General features: G+C 45.6%; 1 protein-coding gene across 6 annotated transcripts in view; it reads left to right on the top strand.

Annotated features, from left to right (window-relative positions):
• Positions 1-26362, top strand: part of GMDS (GDP-mannose 4,6-dehydratase) — a 783240-nt gene that overhangs the window by 734815 nt on the left and 22063 nt on the right. Inside the window, exon 9 of one of the 6 annotated variants that reach the window (XR_007517120.1) lies at positions 16825-25348. The exons of the other annotated variants lie outside the window; for them this stretch is intronic. The gene's annotated coding sequence lies outside the window, so the exon portion shown is untranslated. The remainder of the gene's footprint in view (positions 1-16824; positions 25349-26362) is intronic. 6 annotated transcript variants of the gene reach the window in all.

Raw genomic sequence — 26362 nt, 5'->3', positions numbered from 1 at the left:
TAGTCCCCAAGTTACAACAAGGCTCCATTCTGATGACTACATCATAAGTCCATTCTGATGTAAGTCAAATGCCTCCTTTTTTTAGATTGCTTTTGTTTTCATTGTTACTGCCTTTTATTATCAGTATCTTTATAAATCTGACCTTTATTTGTCTTTGGGGGCTGGAAATATTACATATAAACTTACAGATATATTTTAATACATACAGAAATTATAAAAATTTACTCTGATGATAAAGAAGAGTCAGATGGTGTTGGCATTTTGTCAGTGCAGAAGGTTCTGGATTAATCCCTGGGAATGGGGATGGTGTTTCGAGTCAGAAGATTAGTGAGAGTTGTCTATATGGTCCTTTTTTTTTTTTTCCGAATATTTTGCAGTAACATCTCCCTGCTTCCTGAATCTGTCACCTTTAGCAAAGCAATCAGTGTTTGGGTCCATGTTTTCAAGCCGCTGAAGCCCCTGATTTAGTTCAGAAAAATCTCCGGCTAATCCTTTCATTGTAAAATTTTTGGGACTTCTCTCCTTCCTCTTCCACCTTGTCCAGTTCATTCTTGAATTTTTCGGCAGCTTCAACATCGGCACTTCCTGCTTCTCCGGTTTTACCCACATTATGTAAGCCAAATCTGCGCTCAAAGCAATGAAACCAGCCCTTGCTGGCATTAAAATACCAACGATGGTCTTCTTGCAGTTCCTTGAGGTTTTCAAAAAGGCTGTGTGCTTTCATTTGAATCATCAGTAAACTCATAGGAACCTTCATCTGGATTTGGTCTTCTTTCCAAATCATCAGCAGCTCCTCTATCTCGTGGATTGGCCCTTGCCTCTTCTTTGTTAAAATTATCAATTTCATGTCAATTGCTCCTTAAACTGCCTCCAAAATCCTATTCTCATCATTAATGATTGCCATACTGGTCAAATGAGACAGTCCTTCGTCCTGTGTTATTTTGCTGACTCTTTTGTTGTAGACCTTAATGATCTTCATCTTTACAGCCACATCTAGAACCTTCCTCACCTTCTTTTTGGATTAGAACTTTCAGCGGCATGACTTCTTTTGCTAAATATGTTGTTCTGGGTATAAGCAGGGCAGGTGTTATGGTTAGAGAAACTTGAACAACTGGCTTCAGATTAACAACTGATGGGTTTTATGGTATGAAAGGCTGAATAAGATTCCGCTATAGGCCAGATCTAAAACGAAGTTGGTGTCAGTGTCATAACAATAAGTTTGAGTTGTAATGGCTGTCAGGCGCATGTGTAGTTCTGTTGTCATATGTCATAGAACATTGCCCAACTTTTTATCCATTATGACTCCCGACACCAATACTGGCTTTATTGTAGACCAGGTGATAGCCTGCTTGCTATACTGCAGTGTTTTGAACAGTAAATCATAAAATTGAACATCTGAGAATGATAACATCAGCAAATTACATGCTGCAACATTGTATGTAGCACATATTACTAATGATAAGATGTACAAAAAACAGACAGTTGTTAAGTACAGTTGGTCGTAATTCGAATACATCATAGATCGGTGACTACCTGTACCTTTTTGATTTCTTGACTTTTGCTTCCGTAGACATTGAATGTTGATCGAAATAGAATGAAATTCTTGACAACTTCGAATTCTTTGCCATTTGTCATGATGTTGTTTATCGGCCCAACAATTCTTCATATGAAAGCTTTAATCCTTGGATTTCAAGTTACTAGTCACTCGTAGCCAAAGGGTTCCAGATAAAAGTAAACCCCCTCAACACTTGACTCTTGTCATTTCTAAAATGCTCCCAAATCTATGCCTCCTCCTTGACCTGTCTGGCATCTCCTTTATGTAAATGCTCAGAGTCCTTACCTGTCTTAGACTGTGTGGAAGCCAGTGTACGCTTTACCAGCATGCAGACCTGGTTTTGAATTCTAACTCAACCCATTCCTAAAATGAATAATAAAAGAAAGAACAGTTTATGTTGGGGAGTTGACTTGAGGGTTAAATGAGTAAATATTGTAAAGCCCTGGGTACACAGAAGGCACTCAATGAATACTGCTTCTCATCTTACCTTTCCCAACTCTTCATACTCTTATACCTCCCAAGTCTGTTACCCAGAGTGACTCATCCTTCCTGGTCCACAGCTTCCACACCATAGTATTCCACAGTATTCCATTCAGTTCTCCGGTGTCACTTCCATTTCACCAGCTCAGGGAGTAATAGTTGTTTAACCTCCCTCAGATGATAGACTTCTCTTGCCGTTTCCTCTTTCTCTCTATGTTCTTTTCCCTCAGCCACCTACCCTTTAGATATGACCTCTGACGTGGCCCAGCCGCCTGGGTCTGCCAGAGCATTTTCTTCCAGCCAGATCTGTAAGAGGACTTACCTACATGGATAAGAAAAGGACACTTGCCCTTCTACCACCAGGCTGTACTGGGACATAACGGTGGATTAACTAGAGCACTCTCTCTTCTTCTCTGTCTCCCTGTCTCTGTTTCTCTGTCTCTTTATCTCTGTCTCTCTCTCTCTTTGTCTCTCTCTCTTTCTGTATTTTTCTCTGTGTCCTTATCTCTGTGTGCGTTATCTGTCTCTCTGCCTCTCTGTCTCTCTCAGATTCTTACTAAATAGTCTGTGTTGCAAAGGGGTAATGCTGCTTGCTAGCTCAGGCCTGATGCACGGCTGAGGGGTGGCCTCATCCATGGAGTGGGACAGAGTCTGATGAACACTTTGAGGGTCCTCCTTCTCTGCCACTCATCAGCAGCTCTCTGTCAGCCTGGGCCCCTCTGACTCAGTAGCTGCGCAGCTCCAGAGCAACAAGGGCGTGCCCTGCACCAGCCCACCAGCTACATCCATAACACTGCTAGGGTACGAGCTTGGGTCAGGTGCTTCCAGTTTAGGTTCCCAGCCCCACTCTGGACTTGTGCGGCCTCCAGCAAGCCACTTAACCTGTCTGTTTCCTTATACGTCAAACAGAGATACTAATACTTAACTACGTCACAGGGTGTAGTGTTTATTAATTAATCAATGTTTCCAAAGTGCTTTGAAGATGTAAGGCTGCTTAAGTGTCTTAAGTGTTCTGATTTTAGTCCTCACTTGTTATTAGAACTTCCCAGGTTCCTGGGCCATTGCTCATGATTATAACTGAGTTCTAATACCACCTGCTGTGGAGTCCACTCAGGGATCTAATGCACGACCCATGAGAATTCAACCCAAATGGAATTCTAATTTGAAAAAGATGCCCATGTGGCCTGGACCCAGGCTTTGAGCCAGTCACAGTGCTCCCCAGCAGGTTTCCAGAAGCAGGACTACTGCACTGTGGCATTCGCTGCAAATGGTGCTCATCGTAATTGCTTTCATATTTTGTGTGGTGCTGCTCAGGTAGAGACTGAAAACTGCTTGCTGGGACCTTTGGTCTTCTTGGACTGAGATGGCAGAAAACAGAGGTCTTCTGGTGTGACCAGCACCGGGCTACCTACAGCTCCATGGAACTATGCTGGAGGGAATGGGTGCTTCTAATACACTTACCTTCTAGGCTGTTCTCTGGAGGAGTCCAGGTGCTGCATGGGGCACTCTTTCTGCTTGTGTCTTCATTAGAGACGTACAAGACATTCCTGCTCCAACAGGAAAGAGGAGAGTGAAAAACAGCATTCTGGTACGCATATTAGAGTTATGCAGCTGAAGGGCTCCCTATTGAGGCCAAAAAGGATGTTATGTTTAAAAAGACTTTTTTAGTGGGATTTAGGTTTCATTTGCCACCAGCATCTTCTCAAATGTCATATTGGCTGCGTCTCACATGAAACCTACATTTAAGTGCTGCATAGCTAGCAATGAGACTAGAAAGAATCCATCCCTGAGTCTTGTTAGAGACTTGTCGCATATCTAGTTGACCTAGGAAGTGGACATAAAAGACTACATCACAATATTTTACAACTTGGTGACGATCTGTGCCTGCCGACTGACACAGGGTGTGATTCCTTGTTGTTTTTCTCATTGACACACAGACTCCTTTTTACCTCCTAGAGGGGCCATAAGTGACGCACATGCGTTCTTTTCTCCCTGAGCTTCTTTGGAGAAATGCATGATATGTTTGCAGTATTTTTAAAAATTTCGGAAAGCTGAAATGGCTTTCTTAGTTTTTTCTGGATGGTTTTTGTGTTTTTGTTTTGTTGGATATTGGCTGCCATAACTCTTAAGATTCACAAACTCTTGTAACTCAAGTCCTAGGCGTTACCTAAAAAAAAAAAAAATTCCAGTCTCAGTAGGGCCCCCAGTTTTGTACCCACTTTAAGTTGAATTGGCACTTGGGTTGGTGGCTTTACCTTGCCTTTCCCATTATTACCCAGAGATGATTAGCAGTGGCTTTCCAGGCGTGCTTCAGCAAGGAAGCTTGAAGGTGTACATAAAACTGCAACTGGGTTATTTTCTTCAAGGTGCTGCTTAAGTATCTGCTTTAAGAGCCAAGCAGGTCTTTGGGATAGAGGGAGCGATGTGACACGTTTATGGCATGCAGCCAAGCACCGTTTGCTCTGAGAGAATGTGCATATCTGGAACCTTCGAGAGCTCCTGCAGTGATGCCCCACAGGGAGCCAGAGCTTAAGAAGACTCCCTCATTCTGCTTAGCATATGTTAGCCTGGTTATGGAAATGCACCGGGTTAAAAATGGATGCTTCTATTCAAAACAGTTGACATTATAAGTATCTTTTTGCTAGAAGCTAGCATCAGTTTCCTGAATGACGGTCTTTTGCAAGTGATTCATTGTTATAAAGGCCCTTTAAAGTTCACCATGATAAGCTACCAGAGTTAAAAGTATCTACTACCTTAACCAGTTTTATTACACCTGAAACCTCCTATGGGACTGGATTAGGACCAGCAAGAACAGAACATACTCCTATCTGTTGCCCTCTGCATGGTGCTTGCCTTTTTGCCCACCTGTTGGCTTTCTGCCATCTGTCTGCCAGTCACCCCTCCACCCAGCCTCTGCCTCTCCCAGGGACGGTGGCAGGCACCTGGGCAGGCAGAGTGGGTGTTGTTCTTTGGTGCAGTGCATCATCATGGTTCAGTGTGAGACAGCTCCCTCGAAAGGTAGCCTTGGCCCGAGAGACATGCTTCAGCTAAAATGCTGTCCCCGTGGGATCTTACTGAGGTGAAGGTGTTCTAAAACTGGTTTATGGTGGTGGTTGCACAATTTGGTAAAGTTACAAAAAAAACTATTGAATTGTCGCTTGAAGTGGGTGTAGTAAGTATATGATATGTAAAATGTGCCATGATCAAGTTGTAAGAAAATGCCTCCCTCAAGGGTGGCCCCAGCATACATTCTCCCACATTCTTACCCAAACCCAGCAGCAGGGTGTTTGAACCTCCTACCCAATTCAGAAATCCTTATATATCCCTCCCAGAGGCCAAGGAGGCTCTGTTTTACACCCAGTGGTGAGGAGCTGGTCACTGGCTCATAGGGCAGCCCTCTCCACTGTAAGAAGGCTGATATTATTAGAAACCTCTCTTCTTCTGTTAAATTAAAACCTGCCTCCATTAACATCTACAGCTATCTACATAAAACAGTTCTGTTTCCTTATCCCTGTAGGAGCCTTCCGGATATCTGAAGGCAACTCTCATGTCTCCCAGGTGCCTACCCCCAGGGTCCCTTCTCTAAGCAAAACATTGTTGCACTTCACTCTCCCTCACATGGCAGGGGCCACATTTTTAACCACAAGCTTTGCTCAGGCAACACCAACACGCTGGCTGGGTAACTTTGGTTAAAACATCAAACCTCCCCAAAGCTGGTACCTCAGTACCTTCATCTGTAAAATGAGAATGTTGAGCTAGACAATCGTTCAGGTGCTTCAAATATTCCAGATTCTGTAGTTTTGAGACTAAGAATTGTGAATCTATATAGTAATTTCTTTTTCTTACTCTCATGTTCTTTTTTAAAAAGATGAATATAATTAACCATTCAAAGAAATTGCTTTTTTCACAATCAGTAGACTTCTTCATATGACTGAGTATACCATAAAATAGATGAAGCATTCCATAGACGATGTCTTCCGTCTGCCCTATAATGCTAGTGGTGTGTTCTCACCTTTACACAAAGTCCTATAACTGGCCTTTGGTGGGCTAGGGGTGACTCACTAGCAGTTGCCAGAACTACATTTTACGTTCTTCAGGGTAGTCGAGGTAGAAAAGTTATAGGTAAAACAAGACATCACACGTTGTGTCTTCAGCTTTGAAACAATGAGAAAATTGAAGTGTGCTCATTATAGAACCCCCCACGCCTGTCAGTTTGTCCTTCTGTGGGGATTTGTGTGTTGCTGTGATACTAGAAGCTATGCCACTGGTATTCAAATACCAGCAGGGTCACCCATGGCAGACAGGTTTCAGCTGAACTTCCAAACTAAGACAAACTAGGGAGAAGGACCCAGCAATCTACTTCAGAAAAGAATTAGCCAGTGAAAAGTTTATGAATAGCAGCGGAACATTGTCTGATACAGTGCCGGAAGATAAGTCCCTCAGATTGGAAGGCACTCAGAATACGACTGCGGAAGAGCTGCCTCCTCAAAGTAGAGTTGACGTTAATGACGTGGATGGAGTAAAGCTTTCGTGACCTTCATTTATTAACGTGGCATGACTCAAAATGAGAAGAAACAGCTGCAAACATCCATTAATAATCAGAACCTAGAATGCACAAAGTATGAATCTAGGAAAATTGGAAGTTGTCAAAAATGAAATGAAATGCATAAATATCCATATCCTAGGCATTAGTGAGCTAAAACGGACTGGTACTGGTCATTTTGAATTGGACAATCTATGCTGGGAATGACAACTTGAACAGGAATGGTGTTGCATTCATCGTCAAAAAGAACATTTCAAGATCTATCCTGAAGTACAATGCTGTCATTGATAGGATAATATCCATACACCTACAAGGAAGACCAGTTAATATGACGATTATTCAAATTTACGCACCAACCACTTTCACATTCCAATCATCAGTAATTACCAATGCATCCTGATTGAAAGTTGGAAACAAAGAAGAAGGATCTGTAGTTGGAAAATATGGCCATGGTGATAGTAATGATGCCGGAGATCACATGATTGAATTTTGCAGGACCAATGGCTTCTTAATTGCAAATACGTTTTTTTCACCAACATAAATGGCAACTATACACATGGACCTTGCCAGATGGGACACACAGAAATCAAATCAACTACATCTGTGGAAAGAGATGATGGAAAAGCTTAATATCATCAGTCAGAACAAGGCCAGGGGCCGACTGTGGAACAGACCAACCATCAGTTACTCATATGCAAGTTCAAGTTGAAACTGAAGAAAATTAGAGCAAGTCTACAAGAGCCAAAGTACGATGTTGAGTGTATCCCATCTGAATTTAGAGCCCATCTCAAGAATAAATTTCACACGTTGAACACTAATGACCGAAGACCAAACAAGTTGTGGAATGACATCAAGGACATCATACATGAAGAAAGCAAGAGGTCATTAAAAAGAAAGGAGAGAAAGAAAGACCTACATGGATGTCAGAAGAAACTCTGAAACTTGCTCTTGAATGTCGAGTAGCTAAAATAAAAACTGATGCAGTAAAAGAGCTGAACGGGAGAGTTCAAAGGGCAGCTCAAGAAGACAAAGTAAAGTGTTATGATGACACGTGCAAAGACCTGGAGATAGAAAACCAAAAGGGAAAAACACACTCAGCATTTCTCAAACCGAAAGCACTGAAGAAAAAATTCAAGCCACGAGTTGCAATAATGAAAGATTCTACAGGGAAGATATTAAACAACACAGGAAGCATCAAAAGAAGATGGAAGGAATATACAGAGTCACTGTACCAAAAAGAATTGGTTGACGATCAGCCATTTCAGGAGGTAACATATGGACAGGAGCTGATAGTACTGAAGGAAGAAGTCCAAGTTGCACTGAAGGCACTGGCAAAAAACAAGGTTCCGGGAATTGACGGAATACCAAATGGGGTGTTTCAACAAACGGATGCAGCACTGGAAGTGCCCACTCATACATGCTAAGAAATTTGGAAGATAGCTACCTACCTATTCCCAAGAAAGGTAATCCAACTGAATGCGGAAATTATCGAACAATATCATTAATATCACATGCAAGCAAAATTTGGCTGAAGATCATTCAAAAGTGGCTGCATCAGTGTATCAACAGGGAACTGCCAGAAATTCAAGCCGGATTTAGAAGAGGACATGGAACCAGGGATATCATTGCTGATGTTAGATGGATCCTGGCTGAAAGCAGAGAGTACCGGAAAGATGTTTACCTGTGTTTTATTAACTATAGACATTCGACTGTGTGAGTCATAACAAATGATGGATAACATTGTGGGGAATGGGAATTCCAGAATACTTAATTTTGCTCATGAGGAACCTGTACATGGATCAAGAAGCAGTCATTGAAACAGAACAAGAGGATACTGCGTGGTTTAGTCAGGAAAGGTGCACATCAGGGTTGTATCCTTTCACTATACGTATTCAGTCTGTATGCTGAGCAAATAATCTGAGAAGCTGGACTATACGAAAAAGAATGGGGCATCAGGATTGGAGCAAGACTCATTAACAACGTGCTATATGCAGATGACACAGCGTTGCTTGCTGAAAGTGAAGAGGACTTGAAGTACTTACTGATGAAGATTAAAGACCACAGCCTTCAGTATGGATTATGCCTCAACATAAAGAAAACAAAAATCCTCACAACTGGACCAATAAGCAACATCATGATAAACAAAGAAAAGACTGAGGTTGCTGAGGATTTCATTTTACTCAGATTCGCAATCAACAGCCATGGAAGCAGCAGTCAAGAAATCAAAAGATGCATTGCATTGGGCAAATCGGCTGCAAGAGATCTCTTTAATGTGTTAAAAAGCAAAGATGTCACCTTGAGGCCTAAGGTGCACCTGACCCTAGCCATGGTGTTTTCAGTCATCTCGTATGTATGCAAAAGCTGAACAATGAATAAGGAAGACAGAAGAAGAATTGATGCCTTTGAATTGTGGTGTTGGCAAAGAGTATCGAATAGACCATGGACTACCAAAAGAATGAACAAATTTGTCTTGGAAGGAGTACATCCAGAATGCTCCTTAGAAGCAAGGATGGTGAGACTTCATCTCACATACTTTAGACATGTTATCAGGAGAGATCAGTCCCTGGAGAAGGATAGCATGCTTGGTAAAGTAGAGGGCCAGTGAGAAAGAGGAAGACCCTCAATGAGATGGATTGACACAGTGCCTGCAACAGTGGTCCTAAGCACAGCAACAATGTGAGAATAGCGCAGGACCAGGCAGTGTTTCGTACTGTTGCACATAGGGTCACTATGAGTCGGAACCGGGTTGATGGCACCTAACAACAACATTATAGAAGAACTGCTGGATGATTGGTATTTTCACCTACATCTCCTTAAAGAGGTGTTATCACATACACACTCAACAGGAAGGATAGTAAAGTCAGTTCATGATGGCTTGTCCAAATTGGAGGGAAGACAAATGACCCTCAAAATAGTCATGTCTTTTAGTTTAATATTCAGGAGAATGTTCTCTAGATAATCCCCTTGCAAACACATGCCCTCACAATCACAGACCTGAGGTAACAGGAAGGAAGGGTTGTTTGGATGTTCCAGGTGAGCAGGACACCAGTGACATGGCGAGGCCTGCCTGAGACAGAAACCCCCACTGGCTTGCGTTGTCCAGAGAGCCCACCTCTTACTTGAAAAGCGGGGAGTGGTCCTTACCTATTATTGTGTGTTTCTTTGCTCGGGTTTTTGTTACAAGGGTCTTTGTAAGGCGTGAAGATTAGTCAAAGAGAACTTTACCAAACTGCGGTGGGAGAGAGAATACAAGTGGAAATGGAGAGAGAAGCATGGTGCCTGCCCTCACCGTTGTTTTAATGGACACATTTTATGGTGCTGAAGTGGCTGCGGCTCCCACAGGAACCTCAAGGGCAGGAAATCTGGCCTTACATCACCACCTTGGAGAGTGAAAGAGCTGTGTGGATACCATTAATAACCACCCTAGTCTGTCTTTCACAATGGAGGGTATCGGTGTCTGGCTTGAAAGCATTCCTGAGTTAGTCGAAGTTGTAAAGTAATACAGAAAACTGACATTTTTATTGTGATACAAGTTCGAATGGAGCAGTTATCTGCCTGCTTGTCTGGTTTGTATGACCCACAAGGTAGCTGTCATATCAAGGCGAGGAGCCACTGTCTAAGTGCATCAGCGTCACTCCAGCACTGAGACTGATGGCTGTCTGCAGGCCTCCTCCTCCAGATAAGCTCCAGCTCTCCACAGCACACATGCCCTGCTATCTCTCTCCCCCACTCAGTCCTCGCCCTCACTCAACCTGAGGAAAAGCCATCCGTGAGGCAGAGTCTCTGCCATGCCCCTGGGGCTCTCCTCATTGTGCCTCCCTGCTCATCAGGCATCTGGTAGCCTCAGAGACCTCTGTGAGGGCTTCCTGGCCAGACACCCATGAGTCAGTTGAGGGAAGCAGGCTCCCAGAGAGCCCAGGCCCTTCCTGTGGCACAGGAATCCCCTTGGAGCCTCTCCTCTCAGGAGGAGCACTGGTCTAGCTGAATGACTCACAGCTCATAGAAGCCCTTTCATGGGTGAATTATTTTTTTTAATTGGCGACGCCATGTTTTTTCATTAATGGAATGGATGCTGAATCACTATTTGTTGGTAGTTTTTTATTATTTGAAAAAATGGGGTACCAGTTGCAAGCGGGTCATATCGGCCCCATGTTCCATGAGACACATCACACGTGTGGTACATATTGGTCCCATGGCCCAGGAAGTACATCACAAACTGTTTTCACCCCAAAAATAACTTGTACTTGAATATTTCTGAATGCCAGTAACCATACCTCCCCAATAACACAAAGGAAATATTAAACATATGTGCAAGCCTTATCTCACTGTACAGAGCCAGAAGATGCAAAAATTTCACACAATCACTCCTCTGGGAGGACCCCCTCATACAACTGGCTCTCAACACTCAAACGAGGAGCCGATCAACTTCCTTGTTTTTTGGGCATCTGTGCCAGTAACTGCCACGCCAGAACGTGCTGAAGTGGCTCAAATGCCTGCCAATAAACCTCCAGGGGCAGAAAATGTAACTGGAACATATATGTGCCATCACTTGTTAAAGAGTTAAAGACCCCATTCTGATAGAGGGCAGTGGTGGTTCAGTGGTAGGATTCTTACCTTCCAAGGAGGGGACCTGGGTTTGATTCCTGGCCAGTTAACTTCATGAACAGCTACTACCCGTCTGTCAGTGGAGGCTTGCGTGTTGCTCTGATGCTAAACAGGTTTCAGCAGAGCTTCCAGACTAAGATGGACTGGGAAGAAAGGCCTAGTGATAGGCCAGTGAAAACCCTACAGATCACACAGTCCAACCACAACCAATCATGAGAATGGCACAGGGCCGAGCAGCTTTTCGTTCTGTTGTGCTTGGGGTCTGTTTTAGTCATCTAGTGCTGCTGTAACAGAAATACCACAAGTGAGTGGCTTTAACAAAGAGAAGCGTATTCTCTCACAGTTCAGTAGGCTAGAAGTCTGAATTCAGGGCGCAGGCTCCAGGGGAAGGCTTCCCCTCTCTGTTGGCTCTGGAGGAAGGTCCTCATCATCAGCCTTCCCTTGGTCTGGGAGCATGTCAGTGCAGGAACCTCAGGTCCAAAGGATACGCTCTGCTCCCGGCCCTGCATCCTTGGTGGTATGAGGTCGCTGTGCCTCTCTGTTCACTTCTCTCTTTTATATCTCGAAAGAGATTGGCTTAAGACACTAATCTTGTAGACCTCATCAATATAACTGCCACTAATCCATGTTATTACATCATAGCGATAGGATTTACAGCACATAGGGAAATCACATCAGAAGATAAAATGGCAGACAATCAGACGAGGGAATCATGACCTAGCCAAGTTGACATATATTTTGGGGGGGACACAATTCAGCCCATGACAGGTTGCCATGAGTTGTGTGGGCCAACAACACTTGGATAGAGCGATTGGTATCCAAGTGGAGGCTTTATCTGTTTTCTCCACAGATGAAGGGGCCTGGCTCAGATTGCCACACCTTGCAAGTTGAAACAGCTACCATTGCTCAGTGGTGCTCCAGCTGTGCTCTGGGGAGGCAAACTTCAGTTGTCCCTGAGCCCCACAGAGATAATTACAAAGATTGCTTCCTCGGCGGGGGGGGGGGGGTCCGCTTGATAGAACCCCTGAACAATTTTCCAGTCTCTGTTATATGAATGATGGCATCACCGTCGGGAGCAGGAGCCAAACTCAGATTCTAAAGACCAAAACCAAACCTACTGCAGTCAAGTCGATTCCAATTCATTGTGACCCTGTAAGGACAGAGTAGCACTGCTCCATAGGGCTTCCAAGGCTGTAATATTTACAGATCATGATAAACAGAGAAAAGATTGAAGTTGTCAAGGATTCATTTTACTTGGATCCACAATCAACAGCCATAGAAGCAGCAGTCAAGAAATCAAGACACATTGCATTGGGTAAATCTGCTGCAAAGGACCTCTTTAAAGTGTTGAAGAGCAAAGATGTCACATTGAAGACTAAGGTGCGCCTGACCCAAGCCATGGTATTTTCAATGGCATCGTATGCATGTGAAAGCTGGACAATGAATAAGGAAGACCAAAGAATTGATGCTTTTGAATTGTGGTGCTGGCGAAGCATATTGAATTTACCATGCACTTCCAGAAGAACGAATAAATCTGTCTTGGAAGAAGTACGACCAGAATGCTCCTTACAGACAAGGATGGTGAGACCGCGTCTTACATACTTTGGACATGTTGTCAGGAGGGATCAGTCCCTGGAGAAGGACATCATGCTTGGCAGAGTACAGGGTCAGCAGAAATGAGGAAGACCCTCAACGAGGCGGATTGACACAGTGACTGCAACAATGAGCTCAAGCATAACAATGGTTATAAGGATGGCGGAGGACCAGGCAGTGTTTCGTTCTGTTGTGCATAGGGTCGCTACGAGTCAGAACCGACTCAGCAGCACCTAACAACAACAACAACAATCTTTACGGAAGTTGACTGCCACATCTTTCTCCTGTGGAGTGGCTGGTAGGTTCAAACCACTGACCTTTTGGTTAGCAGCCAAGTACTTTAACCACAGCGCCACTGGGGCTCCTTATTTTATAGACATAAGCCTCTATTTTCCAATCATCTAATCAGCCATACCTCACCACACGTGCTGATTCACCATTTATAAAGCTCTTTGAACCTGCTACCTGAATTGAGCCTGAATCTATAATTTGTTGGTGATCAGCTTGGCTGAAGACGGAGGAGGAAGAAAAGAGGAGGGTAAAAGCATTTTTCTTAAAGTGAATAAATTCCTTCCTCACTGACAAAAAAAAAGAAAAGGATAAATCTGGGTCTAATTTAGCAATGTTGTAACTGCCTTTGGAAGCAGTAACTCCCTCTGCTGAATCACACAGCACATGCTCCAGAGAAGTCAGGGCTAGAGAAGCAAGGCTGCATGCTTAGAGATGTAGTGATGACATTTCCAAAGCTACAAATGTTTATCTTCCTTTTCACAAAATGTAAAATAATGTTATCTGAAAAACGGGCCACCAAGTCGTCTTTGATAATCATGGAGGCATTCGTCGTGGTCATGGCAAGAACCAGCCCACGACTTAGTATCTTAACTGTCTGCCTTTGTCCAGGTATGTGTTGCCTCTCTGCACCTGAGTGCCTTGAGTGTGCACCAGGGGTTAGGCTGCGCGGGCACCGCTCCGTGGGAGTCATGGCTCACTGTGTAGCGCACAGCATGGCCACGTGAGAAGCAGAATTGTTGAATCTGGGAGAGGTGTATGGTGGTTCATTCTAGCTTTATGTTAAAATTGTTTTTAAATTTTTCAATCTAGAAAAATTTTAGTGAAAAGATTATACAGAAATAGGAAACTTTTTAAATAAAATTTTGGTATTGACTCATGACCAGGGACTCAAAATAGTTAGATGAACAGAATTAGGAGTTCAAGGAAAGAATAAGCAAGAATCCGTGGCAGCATTCCTGCACCTGGTTTTGAAGGCCAGCACAGCACCCTGTTGGTCGTGGTCATGTCCTCCTTTTCCCTCTGCAGTGCACAGTCCAGTATGAGCATGGATGGACAGTGACATGGGTGTGTATCTAGGGCAGTGCCACAGGGTCAGGGGAGGTGTCTCCTCCACCCTCCAGGAGAGACCGAGGCACTGAACACCAAGACTCAGGATGGACCGGCAGTGTGGGTGAGTGGATGTGTGATGGAAGGTTAAGATAGAAAGCAGGGAAGCCAACAGCAGCAGGTACTCTAGAGAAAGATGACCAGGGCAGGGCCTCCAAAAGGAGGAGAGAGCAAACAGCAGAATATGGAAAGTAAGGAGACCTCACACAGTGTCTGGGCTAACCAAATAAAAATCCGATTTAGTAAGGATAATCTTCTTGGAAAGATGCCTGCTCTTAGGTCTACCAGCTCCACCAAGACATGAATGTCACAGATAGCCATCTTGCTTAGTGTCTCCAAGCTCTGCATCATTGTCTTACAAGAGAACGTAAGACAAGGGGCCTTAGACTCCTAGCATGTGCAGTCCGGAGGACAGGCAGGTGAGGTGTGAAGTTAAAGTTCATGGGTTTTTTCTGTACAAGACATTCATATAGAGTTATGTATTGAGAGCAGGAAGGAGGGCCAGGCCTAGGGGCTTCACTGGGTGATATCTCATTTAGTCCTCATCACCATGAAGGAGGATCACAGAGGTCATCTTGGGAGACCAGAACCGTACCATCCCACCACGTGGTACCCGCTGAAGGCCCACATCTGTGTCTACTCTCTGTGAGGTCAGACACAGGGGAGGGGAGAAAGTATGAAGTCAGCTAAACCAGGAGCTTCTGGCTCCCAGGCAAGAGGAGCCCAGACGTTCTCTGTCCTGATCACAAGCACCCACACCTGCTCTTTTACCTCAAGAAGTTGTGGACACAGTGTGGCTGGAACCTCAATGAGCCAGAGCCCAAAGGAGAGGCTTGCGGGGCGTCTTAGAAGGGGGTTCTAGGGAAATGGCTTCTTCCCCTCTCTCTTCTTTACTGGAGGGACTGAAACACAAAGCATAGAAAACCACACGCGGCTGGACTATACCAGGCTTGAGTGAGCCTCTGAGTGCTCCCTCAGATCGGCCTGAATTTTTGAACTCACAACTGAGTTTTCCTAACCTGCATGGCAAGTGTGGTGAACTGAAGAAGCTGAGAAAAAGCCTGAGAAGTGAGGGTCAGCCTTGCCCATGTACTGCAGCAGGCACAGCCACAGCCTCCGGTTCCCTCTGGGGTTGGAGTGCGGGGTTTGCAAGGACTGGCGCTAACATTGGTGAACCCTGGGTACCCATAGTTCTTTAGATTCGTCATTCCCAGGGGAAGGTGTACCTGTTGAGTGCCAAACGTTGTTTCATTCCATCAAGGATCCCAGAGACCCATCAACTGTTCACTGTTGAGCTGGCTTTGTCTGGGGACAGTGGGGCTGTCCCACCTCCCAAAGAGGGCCCCCTGGTTATTTTCCCTTCCGCTCATTTGTCTGTTTGCTTTTCACTCTGACAAGACTGTTACAATTCTTGAAAACTTTTCATCACTACACCACTAGAGTTAAGAGATCTTTTCTTTCCTCTGTGCTTTATGCTTTATCCCACTTGGTGATTAGAATGACATAAGAATCAGTAGACAGCTCCGTTTGGCATTTCTGGGTTCTGCCTTGTTACTGATGGGCTGTGGCATAGTTCTTGTATTGTTCTTACATGGACCACTGTCATAGGCCAATTGGTCAGACACTCTGGAATGGTAGGGCAACAGTTCTCAGAGAAATAAATTAACGAGTATTTACTGATTGATTTTTTTTCCTGGGCGTGGAGATTGTCTTCAGAGTGCTATCAGGGAGAACCACGTGCAGCACCTAATTCCTTTTGTCTTTGCTAGGTTCACACCTGCCTTGGCAATTAAAGCCTTCTGTACTACGAGTACAGTTGTTAAAGCTGTGCACATCAGGTTCAATGGAACGAGGAAAGAAAAGATTCTAGACACAGAGCTGTCAAGCTGAAAGAGACCATAGCGATTCAGTCCTGGGTGGGGTTGCCATTTTTTCAGAGAAAGACGCTGAGCCCACAGAAATTGTTACTTGCCCAAAGTCAGTCATCTACATTGTTATTTATGACCTTTTTTCAGAAGGCATGGCACAGAGTCACTAGCCAGGAGACATGCTGGAAAGTTCTATCCTGCTCTTCTCTGGGCTCTCTGAAAGATGAACTTGCAAGCTCTGTGAAAGCAGGAACTGGTTACCCACCTAAAGAAACAAGGCATGATTAGAACTGTTTCCTTGAAGAGCAGTTAGGTGCATGATATCTAAGGGATACTCTGTGAAGCACAGTAAAAACGTCTTTATTGGATGAGGGTGCAATAAACTTGTCTTCAAAAATAAAGAAAAGATGGTTTGGGAAGAATAACCTGGGTCATGTGTTTGCGAGTGAGTTGGGGTGTGGCAAAAGACATACCCTTTGGCCTGCCCGTAAAGGTTTAGCAACTGGGGCAAGGGCGTTTGGAGCTCTAAAATTTGCACCTTGTGCAATGTGCTTTCATGTTACAAGATACAATCATAAAGGACTTAAATTCCTCTAGGAACCTTAGCTTAATGGGCGTATTATTAGAAAAATTAAAATGTATTATCAAATGTTCTCTGAAAGAGGCTAAAAGCTCAATATTACACGTTTTTAATGCTGTTGGCCTGAGTGTACTGTGTACTGTGTTAAATTTAGAGATTGAGAAATTTCCAGATATTCTGACCTCCCAAATTTGAACTACAGGTAAGTCAGACCCAAGGGATCTCTAACGAGACAGAGTTGTCCCATCTGTTACGAAGAGTTAATGAAGTAAACATAAAGCATGTGTTGAGGTGAGTCACAGTAAAACTATATAAACCCCCCCCAAAAAAAAACCCAAAATAGTAATAGGCTCATTTCTTTTGAGTGATTTTCCTGAAAGCACATCTCAATATTACTCTAAAGCAGTACCTCCTGGCTGAAAAGGAGTCACGTGCCCCCACTCCGACACACAGCAGCCCACGACAAGTGATTTTAGCTTGACCCATACTAGCTCGCGAGCAATGTCATAAAAACAGTATTATAAGTTAGCCCTTCCTAAAAAATGAGGATCATAATTTCAATTGTATATTTTAAAAGGTTGCTTTAAAGATACGCTTATTTTATTCTCTTTATTTCTGACTGTAAATTATATCTGAAAATTTAGAGCAATACTTTTACACTTGGACTGATAAAACAGCTATTTTACAAAACTGATTCCATTTTAAACTGTTAATAGTTAACAACGTTTAATTGTTTAGGAGTGGTGATTCATTAAGGAGCACTAGTGGCACAGTAGTTAAGTGCTCAGCTGCTAACTGAAAGCTTGGAGTTTCAAACCCACCAGCGGCTCTGTGGGAGAAAGATGTGGCAGTCTGCTTCAGGAAAGATTATAGCCTTGGAAACCCTACGGGGCAGTTCTGCTCTGTGCTGTAAGGTCGCCATGAGTCAGAATCAACTCAAGGGCAATGGGTTTGGTTTGGTTTTGGTAACTCAATAGACTGTGAATTGAAGTATTAAAAATGAACAGATCTGACAACTGTCGATATGCAAAACAGCTTTGCATTGTTCCTGAGGAGGCAAGAACATGTTTTTCCTTGTGCAGAGGAATATTTAATTGTATCTTTTTAAAATATATTCAAAATTATTCCTTACTATAACAGCAAGAAACAAGGGTTTAGCAGAGCTGATGAGTGTCCTGTTTTCATCACATGGAAACATGTAACATTATGTTGCAAGTTGTGAAATTAAGCCTTACCTTACAAAGCAGCCCTTAGTGGTGAGGTAAAAATACGCCCGAGAGCCTCCTGTGTTACTGAATACAACTCTGCCACTTCAAATAAACAGGCAAGTCAAGTCACGAAATTGGAGGTCAAGGTTCTCCGCAGATGGAGATAGATGCTAAAATGTCCATGTATGTTAAAGACACGGAAGTCCATCCGAAAGAACTTCCTCTGGCCACTCTTCTGCACAGAACAACTGTACCATGTCCAGTGTGACAATCCTGAGAAGAGGGTAAGATGGGCTGGCGTGGACATTACAGACGCCAGTCTGCGCTTATCTAACCAGGGGAAGGAGTTTTACACATGAATGTGGGCACTCTGTCATTAACTGTATTTTGAGCACTCACTGTATGCAGAGCGCTTCCTTTGGGTGGGGTGGATCATGAATGAGCAGAGTCCCTTTGTCACTGGGAAGAGACTGCCAGTGCACAAACACTTGGAAGTCCAGGTGGGCCAGGTGCCACATCTGTGAGGTAGGCACAGGTGGGAGCTCACAGGAAGGTGGATCACTTAGGATTGGCCTCTCAGAGAGGACACAGCATTGAAGCTGGTCTGAGGAGTGGACATGGTGTGATAGGTACAGGTGGAAAGAAGGCATTCCAAGAAGAAGGAATGGCTTGCCTTTTCCCACGTTGGCCTGATAAGGTTTTAACGATTCTTCAAGACCCACCTAGGTTTTCCTCTCTACAAAATGCTGTCTGTCTGGACAAGTAGAGTGGGTGCCTCTCCTTGTCTTCTTTCCTCTCACTGTGCCCAATAAGTCCCTCTATCACCGTTCACATCGCACTGGGTACCAGCTACTGGCTTTCATCTCTGTCTCCTCTACTGGTCTACATGCAGCTGGAGGTGCTGGATCTTATTTCTGTAGCCAGCGTATCAGCCACAAGGATGCTTCCAGATTCTTCAACACTCTATTTGTTTTAATTAAGAAGAAAAAAAAAAGAAGCTGCTTGAATTCCTGACCCATGTACAGAAGGCAGTTGGGTGTCTCTCCCAGTGTCTCTGCAGTTTCCTGGCTCCAGGAACTTCCCTGCTCCTGCTGAACTCTCCACCGTTGCTCTGGATCACCTGCATCTTCCATTTCCCACAAATACGTAGCAAGTGGAATGTCCTGTGATTTTACATATCAGTGAATAAACCCATATAAAAATCACATATTAGACAGCCCATTCTTAAGTCTCTGCTTATACTTTCCTATGGAGCCCTGACCTTCCATGGGAGAGGGAAGGAGCACTTTTCCCTATGGCACCTGCCCAGTTCCCCAGCCAAGTCCTGTTACCTTTCTGCAAAGCAACTCGGCCCCTACATACTCACCTCCAGTGCAGCCAAGCCGGGGAAGTGGGTAGGAGGCTGGACTGCCCATCCCCCAAAGGAGTCCTTGTGGGAATTTTGCTAGGGAGACCTGGACTGGCTGAGACAGGAGGTTCTCTCTGGCCCTGCTTTCCAAGGAACTCCCCACCCCACTCGGGCCCACCCCACAACCTTGAGCTGGATGTGTCCAGCACCCAGTACCTGAAATGTGGTAGACATTCAGTTAAGAGTTTCTTCATTGAATTTTTAAATATGCAGAGGTGGGGGAGTCCTCAGCACGTTCCTGGTTATCCAGCTTGTCCTGAATGCAGGCTGTGGCTGGAAAGGAATGGAAGGTGAACCTGAAAAAGTAGGCTGGGATCAAATTGTCCAAGCTATTGAAAGTCAGGGTGAGAGTTTGGATTTTATTTGGCAGGTAGTAGAGTCTGTGACTGGGGAATGTTCCAGACAGCTAATGGTGCTCTAGAAAAGAGCCAGCAGCTCTGGGAAGAGAAGGGAGGCTGGCACATGGAGGGCTAGGTCTGTGAAGAAGGGGTGCCATTTGAGCAAAAGAGCGGGACCATGAGCGGGTGAGGAGGAAAGAAAGGAAGGCGTAAGTGCAGAAGACATGGAAAGTTTTGGGAATGGCCCATGTGGGCAGATACGGAGAAGGAGCTGAGGTCGGCCAAAGCATTAAGCCTGGGTGTTTCGGGGGTTGCAGTGACAGAGCAGTAGGAAAGGACAAGGAGTGCTTAGTTGGGGAAAAACATGCCAGCTTTAACCGTCTCTTTACCCATTCGGTGCATACTTCCTGAGGGCCTGCCCTGTGCTGGACACAGTGTGTAAACCAGACAGGCTCTGCCCTCATGGTGCTTACACCAAAGTAACGAACTGATTGACAAACTCATTACAGGTTGTGAGGAAGGCTAGAGAGGAAACTGTGGTGGTACTGTGATGGAGAGAAGGAGGCTGTGTACGGAGGTGCCTTCAGGGAAGGGCCTCATGCAACTGCCAGGCAAGCAGGAAAACTGCAGACCCAGCCCCGGGAGAAAGGTGACAGCCAGAGATGCAGGTGGCGATGTCATGTGCACAGAAGTGAAGTGGAGTTCATGGGCATGAGCAGCCCGCCCAGAGAAAGCCTGAAGGACTCAAGGAAGATGATGGCAGGAACAGAGCCCTGGGGACACCTGTGATTTGGAGAGCAGAGGGATAGAAAGGTGAGAGGTGGGAAGAGAAGATAGTTGTGTGGGCACGAGAGGCCATGCCCGCAAGCAGGGGAGGAGTTTCACGAAGGAGGGAGTCGACTACCGAGTCCAGGCATTGGACAGGTCATGGAATATGGGGATGACGCCAGTGTGGGTGCAGCGTGCTTGTGGAAAAGAGTGCGGGAAGCACAAGGAGCCCACGCAGAGTGTTCGGAAGTGTTCTCTATGGTCAAGATGGCCTTGTGCTGATGATTTCTAGCACTTCTGTGTACAAGAAGCCATGCGGGGCACTGCAAAGAGCCAGGTCTGCTCTCTGCCCCCACGTGGCTTTCATTGTCTTTGAGGGAAGGAAGGCGTCGTGGTCCAGACCCAGGGAGTCAGGAGTGAGCAGCCCAGGGCTTGAGTCTTGTCCCCTCAGTGACGCACTACGGTGTGCCTTTAGGCCAGTTACTCACTGAGCCTGGGTTCCTCATCTGCCGAATGGAAACACTGTCTAGCCCTAAGCTTGTTGGAAGAATTAATGAGGGGACCGACGTGAAGCTCATGGTGAGTGGTCAAAAATGACAACTAGAGAAAGAGCCGCACCTCCAAGACGGAGGGGGTAGAGAGCATACTTAGTTGTGAGGTACTGGAAAAGCCTGATGAGGAAGACAGCACAGGGCAGCCAGCAGGGTCACAGAGACATGCGTGCTGAGGTTTACAAGCTCGTCAGCAAATGTCTTCACTGCACCAAGCCCCTTCTCCTCACTGTAAAGTGGGCCCTTCGGCCCCTTCCCTGAGTGGTGCCACCTGGGAGAACGCCTGGGAGAGCACATTCAATAGGAGACACCTGGAAAGTGTAGACTGGGTCTTGAATCCTAGCCCAGGTTTCAGATGGTCTTTTAACCTGGATAGTTTTAAAATCGTATCCATACCAGGAACCTGGGAAAGGAGGAGGATATCTAGGCGGTAGAGAAGAAGGTGCTGAGGATAGCACGTGAGGAAACCCTGGTCTGAGGGCTCAGCTACGCTGCCTATGGGGCATATTTATGGAGCCAACAGAAAGCAAGCAGGAAGTTTGCGGCCGCGTTGAGGGGAGATCTGAATGCCTGGCTGAGTGATTTCTAGGTGATAATTTGCACCTTTGGCCGATAGGCCTCAGGCACAGCTGTAACTCCTGGGCACCAGTGGCAGAATGGCCATCTGGCATCTGCGCCTGCTGTAGGTCTCCTATTCCTCAGATAGGCTCCATTGCTGTATCTACAAAGGTAGCACATGCTCCTGTACCTGGGGGCTGAGGGTCTTACCTGGCAGGTGTTAGTCCCGGTACCAGTGCATCCCTCATCCTGGAAGCTAGGACAGAGCTGAAATGGTGCCTTGGGAAACCTGGCCCCTTGCTCTGGGGGCCTGAGGGTCTGCAGGGAGTTGCCAGTGGGAGAGTAAGAGGAAATGGTGCCTCTCCTGGAAGCAGAGGCAGGAGACATGGAGGGGAGATTTCCGGAGACCATGCAGGCCAAAGGCAAGCCGCACCCTGGGGGCACGTTGGCCGAGGCAGGCTAGAAACGTAGTCCCTGAGAATTCTTATTTTCAGAGAGCTTCTCCCTTTGTTCTCTTTCAGTATTTTTCAGGCTCTACTTGCCCGTTTATGCCAAGGGAAGGGATAAAGAGAACACCCTGGGAGCCAGCTTGATGCCTGGTGCTATGAAGCAAGAAAACCTCAGGGGTGGGTTGGGCCTGGGGTGTCTATCTAAACCATGGGCAATCTGGATTTTTTTTTTTTTTTTCATTTTATTGTGTTTCAGGTGAAAGTTTATACCACAAATTAGTTTTTCATTCAAAAATTTGCATACAAATTGTTTTGTGACATTAGTTGCAATTCCCACAACGTGTCAGCGCTCTCCTCCTTTCCCTTTCCACCCTGGGTTCTCCATATCCATTCATCCAGTTTTCCTGTCCCTTTCTGTCTTCTCGTCTTTGCTTCTGGGCAGGTGTTGCCCATTTGGTCTCAAATACTTGATTGAACTAAGAAGCACAATCCTCACATTTGTTTGTTTTGTAGGCCTGTCAATCTTTGGCTGAAGTACACTTTGAGAGTGGCTTTAGTTCTGAATTAGCAGTGTGTCTGGTTTTTTTTTTTTTTCTGGAGGCCACAGTCTTGGAAGTTCCTCCAGTCACTGTCAGACCAGTAAGTCTGGTCTTTTTGTGTGAACTGGAATTTTGTTCCAATTTCCTCATGTTCAATTTTTCTCCCGCTCTGTCCAGGACCCTCTATTACGATCCCTGTTAGAATGGTTGGTGGTGGTAGCCAGGCACCATCTCATTCTTCTGGGCTCAGGCTGGTGGAGGCTGTGTTTATGTGGTCCTTAGTCCTTTGGACTAATATTTTCCTTGTGTCTTTGGTTTTCTTCATTCTCCTTTGCTCCGAACTTGCTAGGACCAATAGAGGTATCTTAGATGGCCGCTCCCAAGCTTTTAAGTCCCCACATGCTACTCACCAAAGTAGAATGTAGAACATTTTCTTTATGAACTGTGTTATGCGAATTGACCTAGATGTCTCCCAGGACCATAGTCCCCAGCCCTTGGCCCTAGTAACTTGGTCCCTCGAGGTGTTTGGATGTATCTAGGAAGCTTCTATGGCTTTGCCTTGGTCAAGTTGTGCTGACTTCCCCTATAATGTGTGTGGCCTTTCCCTTCACCAAAATTAACACTTGTCTGCTATCTACTGAGCACAATGCAGGTCCGGGCAGTGTTTCATTCTGTTGTGCATGGGGTGGCTATGAGTCGGAACTGACTCTGCGGCACCTAACAACAAAACAACTATCTAGTGATTTCCCCCCCCCAACCTTCCCCTCTGGTAACTATCAAAGATTGTTTTTTTTTTCTGTATGTTAACCATTTTGGGGGTTTTCATAATAGTGGCCTCATACAATATTTGTCCTTTTGTGATAAACTTATTTCACTCAGCATAGTACCCTCCAGATTTATCCCTGTTGTGAGATGTTTCATCATTGTTCTTTATCATTGCATAGAATTCTATTGAGTGTATGTACCATAATTTATCTATCCATTCATCTGTTGATGGGCACTTTAGGTTCTTTCCATCTTTTTGCTGCTGTGAATAATGCTACAATGAACATAGGTGTACATGTGTCAATTCGAGTGACATCTCTTATTTCTCTAGGATATGTTCCTAGGAGTGGGATTGCTGGGTCATATGGTATTTCTATTTCTAGCTTTTTAAGGAGGTGCCATATCGTTTTCCGTAGTGGTTGTGCCATTTTACATTCCCACCAGCAGTACATAAGAGTTCCAATCTCCCTCAACTTCTCCAACATTTGTTATTTTCTGGGTTTTTTCTTTTTTTTAATTAGTGCCAATAATGTTGGAGTGAGGTGGCATCTCATTGTAATTTTAGTTTGCATTTTTCTAATGGCTAATGATTGAGAGCATTTCCTCCTGTGTCTCTTAGCTGCCCTGGGGTATATTTTAATGAGGAAGGCTAGTTTTCCTTATAATGCCTACCGCATGCCCAGAAACTGTCTGGGTCCTAGGGCCACACAGCTGAATAAGATGCTCCCTCTATCCTCAGAAGGCTTCTGGTCTAAGGAAGTGATTCTGGGAAGCCTTTGCTGAGAGTTCCTCTCAGAGGTTCCAATCTATTAGGCTGGCTGAGGTGCCTGCCAACTACACGTTTCACAAACTCCACAAAACCTCTTGAGAATCACTGATTTCTCTCAAGAGAATGGGATAGAGAAAAGCAACTGGGTAAGAAAGCAGAAGGAAGACTTGGCGTGTTCTGCCCATTGCCTGCCTCCTCAGCCATCATGTAACTGCTTGTCTACCTAGCAAGGCTGGTGATCTTCAAAGCCCTGAGCAGTCTCTAGAGGCAGCTATTTCAAAACAGGAAAAAAATTAAATGACAGGAAAGTAAGAGAAAAGTCAGAACAGCAAGGGGGGACTGTATGAGGAGGAACGAAAAGGCGGTGTTATGTTTGCCCGAGCTGCTTCTCATGAGCTCTGGGAGCCAGGGGATGTGAGTCCGTTCCGCGGCACCCACTAACTTCCTGCCTGGCTTTGGAAGTCAAAACTCTTCTGTGCCCCGGCCATTCTATTCCCCGAATGGGATTACGCACCTGGCCACCGTGTCTTTCACAGGGACATTGTAAACAGATAATGAAGGCAAGTTTTATAAAGCCAAAATATGATGCTGGGTCTCATTTATTCACAAGAACGAATAGACACACTCAAAGATTATGTCTACAACATTACAGCCGTAAGAGAGGGGAGTATTTTGAAGGTATGAAAGGAGGAAAATAAAAAATTTCAAGCAAAGCTGAATAGCATTTGTAGAATTGATGACTTTAAGGTGGGTCAAAGGCTGGAGCTAACCCAATTCTGCTGAAATGGAGCTTACTCTTGTCCTCCAATATCTGTAGACTATGACTTCCAGTCAAGAGAGGACACAGAAAGGGAGCAAGGTGCCAGGACACCCCTCCTGAGGTGGTAACTGCTAAGAAAGTTCAGGGGAAGCTCAAAGAGGTGGGTTCCGCATCCTTTGGGAGAAAAAAAGGAAGTGTGATGAGCTGTTGGGGCACTTCTATCATGCCCCCATTCATGAAGGTGTGCCAGAGAAATGCAGGGGGAGCCCCAGCACACATGCAACATGCAGCAGCAGGTCAGCTTGCTGTAAATACTGAGTCCTCCAGAAGGGAAGAGAAGCAGAGGGGAGAGATGATTCCAGAAAGCAAGCTGGGCCATCAGCAGCTGAAGCCTACGTAATGCTCCACAGTCTTGAGAACTCGGACCATCTGTGTGGGGCAGCTCGTGGGCCCTTTCTGTCTCTAATTTTTGTGACTCTTTGATGCCCCACCTTTGCCCAGGATTCAACCAGGAAGAGGTGGTCCCAGAAGCCTGAGTCACCTGATAGAGATGAGAGCGACCCTTCAGGTTCTGCCACCTTAGGGTCTGTGTGGGGCCCTGACCATCCAGCAGGTATTTCTCTTCTCTGACAGGAAGGAGATAAACCTCTGCTCTTGAAAGACACTGCCTCCCCCACAGGTGCCTGCTTGGAGCCCTCAGTCAGCAGAAGACATTTCTCTCCCTGTCTTTGCTAATATGTAAACAATGGGTTGTCCCTGAGGAACATGAATGTATTAGCACTGGCGCCCCCCTCCAGGAACTCTGGGAACTTAGGAATGGGTGGGCCTGGTCATCTACCTGGGACGCAGTGGGCCCCAGCGAAGGCTGTAACCTCCGGCAGAGGCAGAATATGTGAGCCGCCCTGGCCTCCAGCCCATCCCAGAACGTCCTAGAAGAGTCAACTGGAGCTGTCAGCCCCTGGGCTGACATTAGACTCCCCAGAGGGAATCCCCAAAGCCACCACAGGATCTGGTGAAGGCCCAGAGGCAGACATCTATCTAGGGATTTTTCTTGGCGAAGCCACAAATCATTCTACCTGGAGCCTCCACCACCTATAACAGCTTCCCTTGTCCCCACCTCATGGGCCACTTAGAAATTCAGGGCTCTGTGGCCAGTCCATCCCCACCCTGCGTTCTTTGCTCAAGCTACTGCCTCTCCCAATACCCCATAGTGGCTCCTTCTTGTCAAGAAGGATGGCATAAACATCACCTTCTTGGGGCAGCTGGTCCATCACTCAGTCTTATTTTCATCACAGCCCTCATAACTGCCTGGCTGTTTCCTCACTTGGTTGGTTGCTGCCGGTACCTCTCACTGGGACACGGGCTATACTCCTCCTCTGAACAGCACTAGGGACAAAGGTTTGTTAGCACGGTCATACCCTGAAACAGCACACCCTGGAGCACGTGAGAAGTGTGTGACCCCTCAAACAGTGGCCTACGGCACAGGATGAGCAGCAAGGAGCAGTTTAAGAGAAGGGGGTTGAATGAGTGTGGGCCCAGGGAGGGGACTGAGCATGAAGAGGGACATGGAAGGGGGAGCAGAGTCACCATTTAGGGACACATTCTTGGCACACTCTCCTCGTCACGA

The sequence above is a fragment of the Elephas maximus genome, chromosome 1, assembly GCF_024166365.1.
Source record: "Elephas maximus indicus isolate mEleMax1 chromosome 1, mEleMax1 primary haplotype, whole genome shotgun sequence".
Lineage (NCBI taxonomy): Eukaryota > Metazoa > Chordata > Mammalia > Proboscidea > Elephantidae > Elephas > Elephas maximus.
Note: the sequence above shows the minus strand (reverse complement) of the source record. Positions and strands in the feature narration are given on the sequence as shown.